The following is a 13720-nucleotide window of genomic DNA, read 5'->3' as shown; positions in this document are numbered from 1 at the left end:
GGTGGGAAAGATTGGGTGAAGCCGTGTGAGTTCTGGAAGCTACGTCTATGGGAAGCTGTGCTCGACGCTCGGCTACGCTCAGCAGAGTGCTTGCAGCTGTTTCGGCGGGGGGGGGGGGGGTGGGGGTCATGAATTGTAGCGTATTCCCGTTCTACTGCAGCACAGTTTCTGTTCTCTTACTTCCACCGAGCCGTGTACGCCAGTTCTGCAGGCTCCAACAGAACAAGAAAAACGTGAAAGAGTGGAGGATAAATATGGAGTTTTTTGACAAAGTGTTTGACAAAGCTTTAGCCCAAACATCACTGAAAAGGGATGTCAATCTGTCTGTACTGAAATGAGGGGTGGGGAAAAGTCCTCCCTCCGACGCATGTCCGGAAGTCCCCCGCCCTATGCCCGGAAGTCGGGCCGATAACTCTGAGCACACTCTCGGGAGAGGATCAAACTTCGGAACGCGGTTGGTCAATGCCAGGTGAAGCACGCATGCCGTCACAGCTGGGTTAGCGCCGGGCTCCGTGCTAGGCTAGGGAAATCTAAAGTCACTGCTAGACCAGGGAAGTCTTTGCAAAGCGGGAAGCCGCGCGTAACGGCTTGGCTTCAGCGCTTCGACACAGGCAGGCTGAATGGCGAACCGCTCCTCGCCTAGAGGGATCAATCGCACGTTTTAATAAATCGACACCTTTTGTCTGGAAAATTAATTGAACTCACAAATCAGACCGAAGAGAACAAAGCCAGGCGGTGTTCAGAAATGCCCCGTGTGCTCTCTGAAAAGCACCGGGAAGGGGTATTAACATAATAAATCCTGTGTGTGTGTGTGTGTGGGGTGGGACTAGAAATGAAACTTCAAAGGAATGTTCTGGACCAATGCGCCGACGGCCTGATAAGCCACAATAGACCAGGATGCTCACACTAACAAGGGCCCGTAGCGGGGCTGCCCGTTGTTCGCCCGCTCTTCCGACAAAAGCACTGCTTTTAATTTCCAATGCCAACGATGAGAAAGAAGGGGAATTGTAGCCACACTGCTGATCTTCTTTCAGGGTGTTTATTCAGAAAACACAAGTTAACAATAGAGAACTTTACAATGGAAACCTAATGCACAAATCAACAAAAAGAATTAAAGTTATATCAAGCCGTAATGCTATATTTAATAACAATCTGTACAAAGTATGTGTTCAAAATAATATTTAAACATATTTATACAATTTTCTATATTATTATCTTTATAGTTGTAAGTGTGTGTCTCGAGAATAAATTCCCAAGTATGCCCTGCAGTACCCTCGCATACCACCAGTGGTACACGAACAGCAGTTTGAAAAACACTGAAGACATTTCTATCTAAGCTGAATCTAAATGAGCCATTAGCCAAGTGAAGACACCCTAAGCGAAGTCACTGCCAACCAGCCAAGACACTTTTAGCTAAGTCATGCTAAGCTAACTCAACTCTAGCTAACGCATCAGTTCTACTCCACAGCCGTCCCTAGACGTCCAGCCGCAGACTTTCCTTCAGGAACGTGAAGGAAGACAATGCACCATTAAATGTATTACACTGTATTTATTGCAGTACGGGTCCTGCTTTAACACACCATAAAATTATTTCCCCTGCCATTCGATATACACGAAGAGGTGAGCTGTGGTGCCTTTGCAAATATTCATTAGGGCATTAAATGCAAAATCTGAGTGATTTAATGGCAGCGGCGGCCCCTTTCGCCCTGTCAATTTGAGTGCATGGCATATTGGTAATTCATTCATTTGCCGTAATGGGATTTCACTACTGTTGTAGTGGCAGCCTTCAATAAGTCCATAATGGACAGGGGCTCCTTTCATCCCTGTCCAGCTCTACACCTACCTCCACCATAATGACTTTGTTCAGATCTGAAGCATGAAAATCTTTCAGGCTACCCCAGAGTCCCATTCAACCTCCATTAGGGCTGCCCTTAAACCCATTGAATGCAGCGTTCTGGGCTCCTAGCTGAAATCTGTGTCGGCAGATATTTATGTGAAAATTATAGAAAATGGTGGAAGGCAGACAGGTCATTAAATGCATTAAAGGGGGAGGGAGGTGTTGGGAAGCACACAAAAGCGAATGTTTAGTTGGATTTACGGCAGATTATAGTTTGGTGGTTATCTATAACAAATCATTATTCTGTTGTATTTGAGGCATGGTAGCGCCTGGCTCCACCATTACTACAGCCATTTCAAGCCAACCTCCGCCATTTTGTGTCGTCATAACCATCGACTGCTTATCTTTGATAGACTCCCAACAAGATTGTAGATTCTATAAGACAACGGCTTAACAAGGTACAGGGAATAACTCACTGTTGATAAATACGGTCAGTTTTAGCGGGGTCTTTGACGCTGTCGGTTGTGGGAAAGGAATGCCAGCAGTGCCAAGAGGAATTCTGGGATGTCGCCCTGAAAGAGTGTGTTTGAGTGGTTGGAATTACTAGATAGAAGAATTACTTTTCTGCAGGTTTGACTCACTTTTTATCTGCTCATGGGTCTCTTCAGAGGGGGTGGGACGGTGGAGTGGTGTAGGGGGGTGATGGGAGACGGATGGGTTGAGGATATCGAGAGAAACCAGAGGGGAGGGAGTACAAAACGTGGATCGTTCCCTCGCAATGTTGTGCAAGAGAGGCCCTGGGTGTGGGCTGCTTTTGTCTGTTAATTTGCTTCCGGTTGATCCTTAATGTCTCTCCCCTTCTCTCTCTTTCTCACTCTCTTTCTCTCTCACTTTTTCAGTATAAATCTCTCTCTCTCTATTTCTTTCTATGTTTCCCACTATCTTCATGACTCACTCTACATTTAACACTCTGGGTCGCTCTTTGTATTTCTCTTTCCTATAACTCTCTGAGACAGAGAGTGCATGTAGAAGACATGTCTCCTGTAATGTAATAAAAACATCCCCTGAATCGAATTCCCCATAAACCAGTGGGACAGAACCATTGATTTTTCTACATTTCCCACTAACTCTGGACAAATCTATTTAGTCCCCCCACCGTGATTTGTACAAGCGTTATCATGGCCGCCATGTGGGAGAGCTCATTAATATTGCATCGGATTTTTCCTCTTGCAGCAAGGTAACCTTGAGGGATGTACATTATCTCGAGATAATCTCTTCTCGGATGATAACTGAACATCGGTGAGGCGTGGGGAGGAATATCCGGGCACATACGTGTCTGACAACATGTCTGGCCATGGTCACGAGGCATGGGACTGTATTGGTAGCGCTACGACGGTGCATGTCTTTTATGGTAAATGCTAAATGGACTGCATTTATACAGCGCTTTTCTAACCAGTGGCCACTCAAAGCAATGTGCAATATTGCCTCACATTCACCCATTCATGCACACATTCACACACCGACGGTGGAGTCAACCATGCATGGCGACAGCCAGCTCGTCGGAGCAGTTGGGGTGAGGTGCCTTGCTCAGGGGACACCTCGACACATGACAGCTGGGGATCAAACTAGCAACCTTCCGGTTACCATCCAGCCCGCTCTACCTCCCGAGCCATATGCCCCCCCTTTTTGTTTGATTCTAATAATAGCCTTCCTCAAGGTCTGTTTACCTTCCGAATCAGTGGCACCAACCTGACCTTCATGAGGAATGGGCACTAAAAATAAAACCGTTGTTCCTCCCAGAAATTAAATATGATTAAGAAGATACTCAAGGTTCACTGTGATTATCGTACAATGATTGTGGGCTCCTGGAGAAAAAAAAAGTGTTTTTTCCTAATTCAAGTGGATCACCGGTTGAATAAATGAATGTTTTCAAGGCATGCTAGGAGTGTTTAGTCCCTGAGCTTGACAGCACAAAGAAACCTCTGAACCTCTGTGCTATGTCAAGTGCTACAAAGATGTTGCAAAATAATATTGTAAATGGTAGTTTACGGATCTGGTAAGGGTTCAATAGTAGCAATAAAAACATAAAGTACTCATTTTTTTGTAAGGGCTGACCTCGAATCTTGAACGATTTCTATCTTCGCTAGAACATTTGCTCAACTTTGTCAAATCGAATAGTGAAACGCCACATGGGAAGAATTGTGCGTGTGTAGCAGCAGAACTTTCCATTGAGAAGACGGTGTTGCTAAATGAGTCATAACACAGCATTGCTTGGCTCCCAGAAGGGAAAGTCTTTAAGTGAAAGAATATACAGATAGATAGCTTAAAGCATATAGTCAGCTGTGGGAAACCCTGATCAGCCAATTGATTATTGGCCAGTGTTTAAACCATGCAAAAGTCCCAATAACTTTGGCATCATTGAGCTGCATATATAAAAATGATCTATCTTATATGACTTGAGGATCAGTCGACCAAGGGTCTGGCCTGACCAATCAGATCAGATTATGGACAATCTCGAGGTCTCAAAGGCGAGGATGTACATTTATTGTGTAGAAATGTATTTACACATTACTCAATTTGTCTATATACATTATTACAAATGACCCTGAAATTCCCCATATTATGAAGTCAGATATATAACAACATTGACGTGATGATGTATGAGTGTGTACCTAGAGAAGTCGACAAATCAGTGGTGGTAGAATAAAGAGTCTGTAAAGGGCACATTGTACGGTGGTAGACAGTCAGGTTGGATCATAACATAACCGACTTTGACATGTGAAAGTGGAGGACCGGGCTTTTTCATTCTTTCCCCTTGCTTTGAGCTGAGCTTCAAGACGAGAACTCACACAAACTGTGAGAAAGATTTGCTGGTTTCATGTTGGTTCCGTTCATTCGTTCTGAGCAGACCAGACGTCCTTCTGCTTAGTGTATGCAGTCTGTCAACATTCATTTTCTTTCTCTTGGAAAGTAAACCCAGTGTTCTGAGCAGCAAACACAAGCCAGACCCAGATAATCACCCCTAATGTACCCTTGTACTTTCCAAAAGAGGGATCGCATCGTATTAGGAGTGTCGGATACCATCGGGCTAATCAGCCTTGATGTGCAGGCTTTGTCTTTCTATTCATAGTTTGATATCATAGGGAAGCAAAGTACTTATATCAGCTTCTGGATGTGGTTTAGATCCAAGTATGTTGTTCCAATTGTTGATGTTATTCTCCCCTGCAAGTTTTTGTCTATCACATGCTTATATATGTTATATTTACTTTATGGTGTCGCTTTATTAGCAAATCTATGTTTGCGTTTTGTAATGAATATCATTATGGCCTTGGCTGGGCCAATCATTGATTTCCACATATGGGTGTGGCCTTACGTGGAAATTAAACTCCGACCAATCAGGGGAAATAACTACATGACGCTCTTGCTCTATATGCTGTTGCCGAATCCGGTTGAAAGAAATTAAAAAAACATAATCTCCTCTGAGAAAAGCCTTCCATATAGATTTCTGTTCATCTTTTACCACCACTATTCAGTCCATTTTGCATTCAACGGCTTCCCTCGCTGCATAGATTGCTGCTGTCTCCTTTGACACACCATTGTTTTTTATCATTCAGACAGACTAGATTGCTCGATTTCCTGTGTTATATCACTAACTCAACCGTGGAAAGGTATATCACGGAAGAAGAAGTGCAATGGTGTTCCATATCGAACACGACCGGGGGAAGGTTTTTTTTTGGCCAAAAACAGAAACCTGCAATCTGCAGAAACAAAAGGGAGCTCGTCTATTGTTGGCGTGCACGCCGCTCCGCTCCGCTCATCAGGACCGACTCCAAGCTGGCAGACGTCGAGAGGGAAACCATTTGAATGCCAGAGTGCTCTCGGCCCGTGGTCAAAAATCAGGCCATGATTTCCGTGCCCTTGTCGAGGGTCTGCTCGGGCCAGAGAGGCCCCAGAGCGTCCTCTCTGACCGGGTATGTACCCGGCTCAGAGGCCCATCGGTCCGCTGTCTGCCTGCCTGCGTTTGGGCGCTGGCCCATCACACTCAGCTTGGTAAAAAAAAAAAAAACACGCACGCGGATTTGATGGAAGACTGAGCTTCGCTGAGCTCGAGCCCGTACCGCGTCGTAATCTAGAAGGAAGGTTGTTTTGTGTTTTTTTTTTTTGTGGATGGAATATGGGCATGTTGGGCTCCAGGCTGAAGGAACAGCCTAACCTGTAAGTGTCCTTTTGAGCAAGAGGCCTTATCCCTGCCCTACCCCTCCTCAGTGACGGCTGAGCTCACTCTGGTTAAAAGCCAGGTGATTAGACAGTGAATATAGATAGAATATAGAAAAAAATAGAGCTTTGAGTGCTTTGAGTGTCATAGAAACCCCGGCTAAGAATGCCTCACATTGCCAATGTGCTATAGTAATAATAATGAGGTCATCCTATTAAATCCTTTGCGAACAAAGAATGATAGTGAGAGATTATTGGTCTTCTGATGAAAACTATCTCTAAATATGTATGATTTTCTGCACTTTGCCATTCATTATTCCACGAATGTAGCAAAATTATTAAAATTAACAAAAAATACATTTATGCATTGCATTTCATTAAGCAAGACATTTCATAAATGCATCAAAATAAGGTGCTTCCACTGCCACATACCTCTACGACGCCTACAGTAATCTTAAGGCGCCGTCAATGCCCTGCGCTGTAAAGCATCACTTTTTCAGGCCACACGTCGTAGCAGCAGCAAAGCCTTCCAAGCGGAGCCACCGTAATCCGAGCAGAGCCATACACCCTTTTTGCATTTTTTTTGTCTGCGTGTCTGTGACATGTAATAGAATATTCATCGGAGAACAAGGCGCTCGCATACTCATGGATAAAGCCCCATCATCATTTAATGCCCTGTGGCTTGGCGTCATGCATGAGTGGCGTGCGTTGAGTATTAATGGAACGGGGAGGACGGAGCCTGCATTGGGAACAACAACAACGAGTGCTGCTGCATGCAAAGCAAACACCAGCCCAAAGGATAAGAGGGTTTAGATGAGGCAGTTCAGCTACTACACTGCGACCGGGTCCTATATACAATATGCTGTGACCAGGCAAGTACTACATACCAGATCCAGATCGTGGGTGAAATAATGAAAGCCAGCGGGGACAGAGAGGGCGTCTCGGTCGGCAAAAGAAATGACATTTTTTTTTTACCACTTTAATTTATTTTTGCACTCAGCTCGTGCAGGCGATCACAGCAGGACACGGCAGTGGTGGTTTCTACGACCAATAGCCTATCAGAAGTTTTGGGCCCTGGCTTCGCCCCCCCCCCCCCCCCCCCCCCCCCTTCCCTGGGAAGACACCCCAATGTACGGATGTATTGAAAGACTGGATGGTCTTTCAATGCATCCAGATTGAAAGTGTCACCAAAAAGGCATGTGGCTGCTTGTTTCCATGGGGAGGAAGAAGCGGGAGTTTTCAGCCAATGACACAGAGGAGAAGACTAGTGACCCCCCTCCCTCTCCGCTCCAAACTCTTGCCCCCCCCCCCCCCCCCATCCCATCCCATCCCACCTTTGGCTCCGATGTGAACAGTGAAAGGTCGACGTCTGGTCACTCGCTTGCTGTGTTATTTACCCTTTACTGCACACCAAGACCCCCCCCCCCCCCCCCCGCACACACACAAGCACACATACTATATACACACACACGCACGCACGCACGCACATACACGCACACATACAGACACAAACACATTGTTACCGTCCGCTCTTACACACACACACACACACGCATGCACACGCACGCATGCACACACGCACGCACGCACACACACACACACACACACTATTGTTACCATCCTCTCCAACACACATTCTTCCACATCTCTTTCCACTAAACTTGACACCGCTCACGGCTATTTAAAACATGAAACAAATACAATACCTCGGCCGTCTCCTCCATCAGCAAATGTTTTTTTGGGGGGATTTAAATTGTAAAATAACCACCAGACCCCCCCCATCCCCTTCCTTAATTGTTCCTTTCGCAAACACGGCTCACCCCATCAGAGCCCCTGTTTGACTGGGGGCCTGATCGCTTTGTAAAATGGTCGACCACGGCTCTCATGGTCCAACTGGAACATCTCAATGTTGTAGGAGCCACCACCATCCAACCTCAGCTCTGCTTCCGTGGTCACCGTCGCCACTTTCGCTCTCAATTACATCAATCATAATATTTGTAGTTCTGTATATTATCATATCATGGATATACAAATCCAGGGGGCGGCTTCTGAGCTCGCGACTCGGTCGAGCGAGGGAGCCTCTTTTTGCAACCAGCCGTAGCACCAGGAGGAAGGGACACTGACCGCCAGGTGTGTGTGGTTTGGGGGGGGGAGCTCTGTCTGCGGTTGATGTTGAAAACCCCAAAGAGAGGGTTAAGCCTCTCGGACACTTAGTATACTATAAGTATAATGCCACAGTGGGGTAGCCTGGCTATTGCCAGACCAAGCTCAATCGTAGATTGCACGTTGGTCTGGGGAAGCTGCTGTCATTTCCTTCAGCACAAGAGGCGTGATAAACGGGCAGAGTTAAATTGACTCTGTACGCAATTGGCTGCTTGCCGTCGCTTCCCTGTCGTCATTGTGTTAAACCAGCCAATAGCGCGCCAGGGGGAAAAGCCAGCTTGGTGATTGGCTCCCGCAAAAACATATCGAAACTAGAAAGAAATGTATTGCTCTTCTCCAGACACCTCTGCAGGGCGAACTCAAAATCACCGGCAGAATGGGCGGGTCTACCCAGTCTAACAGTGGGGCATATTTCGGACACAACATCGCTCATTATAACGCTCATACACCATGACGTACTAGCAAGAGTTTGGAGTGGAGAGGGAGGGGGAGACACTGGCTGGAAACTCACAGTTAACACATAACGCCTTTTTGGTCGACACTTTCAATCCGGATGTATTGAACGACCATCCCAAGTCTTTCAACAGATCCATACTTTAGGTGTCTCGCCAGCAGAGGGTCTCACCCCCTGCCTCGGCCGGTCTTAAAGGGCTGCTCAGATCAGGAGAGATACCCAGGGCTCTAAAAAAAACAAAAAACAACAATGTCTGGATTGATGATGACCAGTTGATCTTGCCCGGGTTCTGTCACTGTTCGCCTGGTAAATAGATTTTGCAGAATGGCTTTCATGGAATCTCGTGGGGGCTGAAATCAGGGTCTTGAGGGTCGGTCCACGCTCATCATTGTCACTCTCAATAACGATAAATTAATCCGATTTGAGGACCCTGATTGGCTAGATGTTTCTATCGCCCCAGAAGAGATAAACATAATGATTTTTTATTTTTTTTTACCGTTTTGCAGAATCCTCTGGTCTGATTGGTCAAATCACGGACAGACAGCTTCTAAGAATAACTGACTGTTGCTATGGCCACCATTTCCACCATAGGATCTAACACACTTTTTTTTTGTTTTGCGGAGCAATAAACATTTTTTAAATCAATAAATTACATTTCTATGTTGGGCTCGCTGAACATTAGGCCTTACATATTGCATGTTACTGCTACTTTCCCAGTACGAGTGGAAAACCACTGCATGTAAATAAGACACTTGAAATATCGACTATTTACATATGGAGTCTGGCATCCATTTCCCAGAATAGTGCAGTCCCCCTACAGTCCCCCACAATAACAATAAAACCCAGCCGTCTGTCCATGGATATGTATTGAAAGCGCAGGCAAGCTGTACCATACAGGCTTTGTGTAAACAAGGTGAGCACGGTTTGTACTGACAGGCAGAAAGTTGAGAGAGGGAGGTGGGGGGGGGGCGAGAGAGCAATGGCTCCTGTCCAAGCGCTGTGTCTCTCTGCCTCTCTACTATGTAATTATGCATGGAGCGGACTCACAGTGGGTTATTTATACTGTGGAGTGTGTACCGAAACCTCTATCCCTCCTCTCACCCGACCTACCCTTGTACCACTACCACACACACACACACACACACACACACACACACACACACACACACACACACACACACACACACACACACACACACCAACTGCCACAGCGCTTTTGATTGGCACGACTGTTTTTCTAGGTCAGACAGCAAAACACACACACACACACAGGCACACACACACACACACTGACACCCAGACCCACCTGTGAAAATCCAAACACAAAGAGACGCACACTAACATGGGCGCACACACACTATCACTTAGACACACACTAATTCATGTAGGCATGCACATCAACACTGACACACACATGGGAACACAAAGTAACACACACACACACACCAACACAGACTCGTATGTATTTACACAGATCCACACGCCGACGCACGCACGCACACGTACACCCACAGATCAGCGCACACACAGACACACTCAAAACACGGATAAAAACAGACACACAGAGCGCAGCAACACAAGCCAGCGGCCCTGACTGAAAAGGTGCTGTGCATTCTCTGCCTGGATGCTCTCCCACCCTATGAATATAAACTCCCCCCCCCCCCCCCGACGCTCACCCTCCACCCTGTCACCCTCTGCACCCGTTTCTCTGTCTTTGTCTCCGTGTTATTCTGTTTTTCAGCAGAGGAAGAGGAAGAGAGGCTTGCTCGTGGTTGTGTCTGGAACAGCGCCGACATCGGTTGGTTTGGAAGACGCGTACGCGAGGAAGGGAATGACTAGTCGGCGTTGTGTGAGGGTATTGTAGCGTAGACATACTGTGGGAAGGTGACCTGTGGACCTATAGACAAGGGGGCCGTTTAAAGCTTTGTTGTAGCTGCTCCGATTAATAATGAATGCCTTGACAGCCTCCGTTTTTTGTGTTCTTCTCAATAGTCTTTCTCTCTGTCTCACTTTCAGTGTCAAAGACATCAATGAGCCGTAGTTTATCTATTATATTGTAACATGTCCATAAAAATGCCTACAAAGGCACAGGGGACCTCATTTAAAAACAAACACAGTTCCCGAAAACATTTGACTTCAACGGTTGCCGTGACGATGACTGCGCCAGCCAGAGATCCTTCCAAGTGACGTGACGTAATGTAATCTTGACGTGTCTCGCCCTCCTTCCATCCTTCCTTCCGTCCTTCCCTTCACTCCCTGTCTCCCTCCCTCCTTCCATCCTACCTTCACTCCCTCCCTCCCTCCCTTCACTCCCTCCCTCACATCCTGCAAGTATACCATCTCTCTCCCCGCACCAAGAAGCAGACCCTCACCCTCAGCCCCACCTCTGACCCTCAGCCCCACACCCAACACCACACCTTATGCTCTGCCATAAGCCCCCCCCCCCCCCGAGGGGCCCTCAAAGTGGGCCCTGCTGTCACTTTGCCTTTCTCAGGCCCCCCGCGTCATCCATCGCATCGCACGCGAGATTAGAGAGAGATTACTTAAAGCAGACGCCCTTCTGGGCTACGCTTAGGGCCCCGGGGCCCCCGGGGTCCCGACCCTAATTAGAGGAGACACCAGACGAGATGTTGACTGATGTGGACGTCTCCATAACAGGGTTATTTAAGGATCTTTAAAGTTGGGGCATTAACACCCGCCACAGGGGTTGGGGGTTCGAGTCCCACCAGGACCAACGGCGGCTAAGAATACACCGCTACGCGCTCGTTTGTCTCGTAAGGCGCTCTGGATAAAAGCCCTCGCCAGATGGCAGATGCGTTATTTTTATGACTTGGAAATCGAATCAACCTTGGCTGGTGGCTAGGGCGCTCGACTCGCAGCCCACGGGACTCGAGCCCGTCCCCCGATGTACGACGTATGCAGACATCGGGGGGACACTGCAGCCAGACACACGTCTGTTTGCAGCCAGATAGACGTGTGTCTGAACCCTATGTCCCCAACCCCTACCCCCCCTGACCCCTACCCCCCCTGACCCCTACGTCCCTGACCCCTATGTCCCTAAACCCCTACCCTCCCGTTAATGACATGCATCTGAATTCCCTGTAAGGGACATTGGAGAGAAGCACCTGCCGAGTGACTTAATGGTGAATCCATTATGTAGTCTAAAGCATTATTATGTGCATTGTGTTCATTCCTGATTGCACTACTTATAGGGTAACTGCAATACAATTTCCGTTTAAGCAATGGTGCAATATCCAGAAGGGCAATATCTCGGGTGCAATTGTGTTGTTGAAGTGTTATGTGTTGTATGTCTTATTATTTTAAAAAGGTTACAGTTGTATACCTTCTTGATTTAGACGCAAATTACATGTATTCTATGTATTTAGTACCTTCAATAAGCGTAGTGTGAACTTTAGTTATTTTCTTCTCTATTTCTTATTACTGTTTATGTGTGAATCATTCTGAAGGATTTCTACTCTATTTCGCTGTAATGATAATAAAATTAATTCCATTAATAATAATATTAATGCTCTAACAGCGAGGCAACATCTGTAACTGAATATTGCTGGTTTAATCCTAAATCCTCTCCACAAAGACGGCCAAAGAATTGCGTGTGTGTGTGTGTGTGTGTGTGTGTGTGTGTGTGTGTGTGTGTGGGTTTGGCGTACATTAGTGTGAGTTTGGCCGGCGTGTGTTAGTGCTTCTAGAACGCAGGTCATTGACTGTAGTAGTGGAGTAGCAGAGTGCGACTCTTACTAATACACTCCCAAGCTAATGGACCCGACCCAACGAGTCCCCATTCGACGTGCGCAGACTGCAGACCTCGGCCCGCATCACAGAATGTGTGTGGGTCATACTCTTTAGGGTTCTGGAGAAACCAACTTTCATTCCAAAAAGAAAGAGCTCCTTCCAACCTCCTTCACAATTCACTCTCCTGCTTTCTGTCACTCACTCACTCACTCACTACCCCCTAATCTTCTTCTGCAAATATCCTGGTGGACTTCCTCGGGGAGCACAGACTGGAGATGGTGTTTGTGCAGGCACTGGGTAGATGACTCAGTCTTACTTTGAAACACGCATCACCCTCCCACTTTACCCCAGCCATGAAAGTCAACCACAAGAAGCATGCTCTTATTTTGAAATATAAAAAATAACAGTTTCAAATAAGCAAACACCCTCTCATTTGGGTATACGCACACGCAACAAATTCACAAATAAACCAATACACAATTACCATACACACACACACACACACACTGGGGAAATACCCTTTAGGATTCTAGTCAGCCAGTCAGTAAGTTCGGCCGGTTCCACCAATCCAACTGCTTTCATTAGCAGCTAATAAGCAATCAATATATGCTCCTCCCGAAGAGGCCGGTGCCAAAACGCTTGTAATTGCGTTCTGTAATATGCAAAAATGCAAATAAGATAGCTTAGGTGGCGATGACTGCGGCGACGGCGGACTGCGCTGGTGAGCTGTGTGGGGAGGGGGGGGGGGAGGGGGGGGAGGCGGGAGGAATCGGAGGCCTTTTGTTTATCGAGCATTGATAATGAATGTGGCACGGCGGAGGGAAAATTACAGTCTTCGTTTTGTCATTTCCTACGGACGTTAAGTTCCAATTAGTGCTGGAAATTGAGCATCCTGAAATGAAAGAATTGACTGACGTTGATTATACGGCCAATGGAATGCGCCACAAAGGGACGCGCACGCACGTGCACGTTTGCGCGCGCATGCAAATGCACATGCGCGCACACGCACACACACACACACACACATACATACAGAAACACAGACAGACAGACAGACAGACAGACATAAACACAGCACAGCGGATTTAATACCCAATGAATAGCAAAACATGCTAACCATAGCAATCCACAATAAAACTGCTTTTTCTGTGAGAAAGTTGCTTCCAGCCTCGCTTATCGTAGCCTCGCCTATGCTCATAGGACGCTGGGGCTATTTTTCATGACATTTGTCTCCTTTATTAATCAAAATCTATTGATTTACATCTAACCATCAGTGGAGTGGCCAGGGATGCAATTTCCTC

The sequence above is a fragment of the Micromesistius poutassou genome (genome assembly GCF_964030765.1).
Source record: "Micromesistius poutassou genome assembly, chromosome: 18".
NCBI classification, from domain to species: domain Eukaryota; kingdom Metazoa; phylum Chordata; class Actinopteri; order Gadiformes; family Gadidae; genus Micromesistius; species Micromesistius poutassou.
This window is presented reverse-complemented; position numbering follows the sequence as displayed.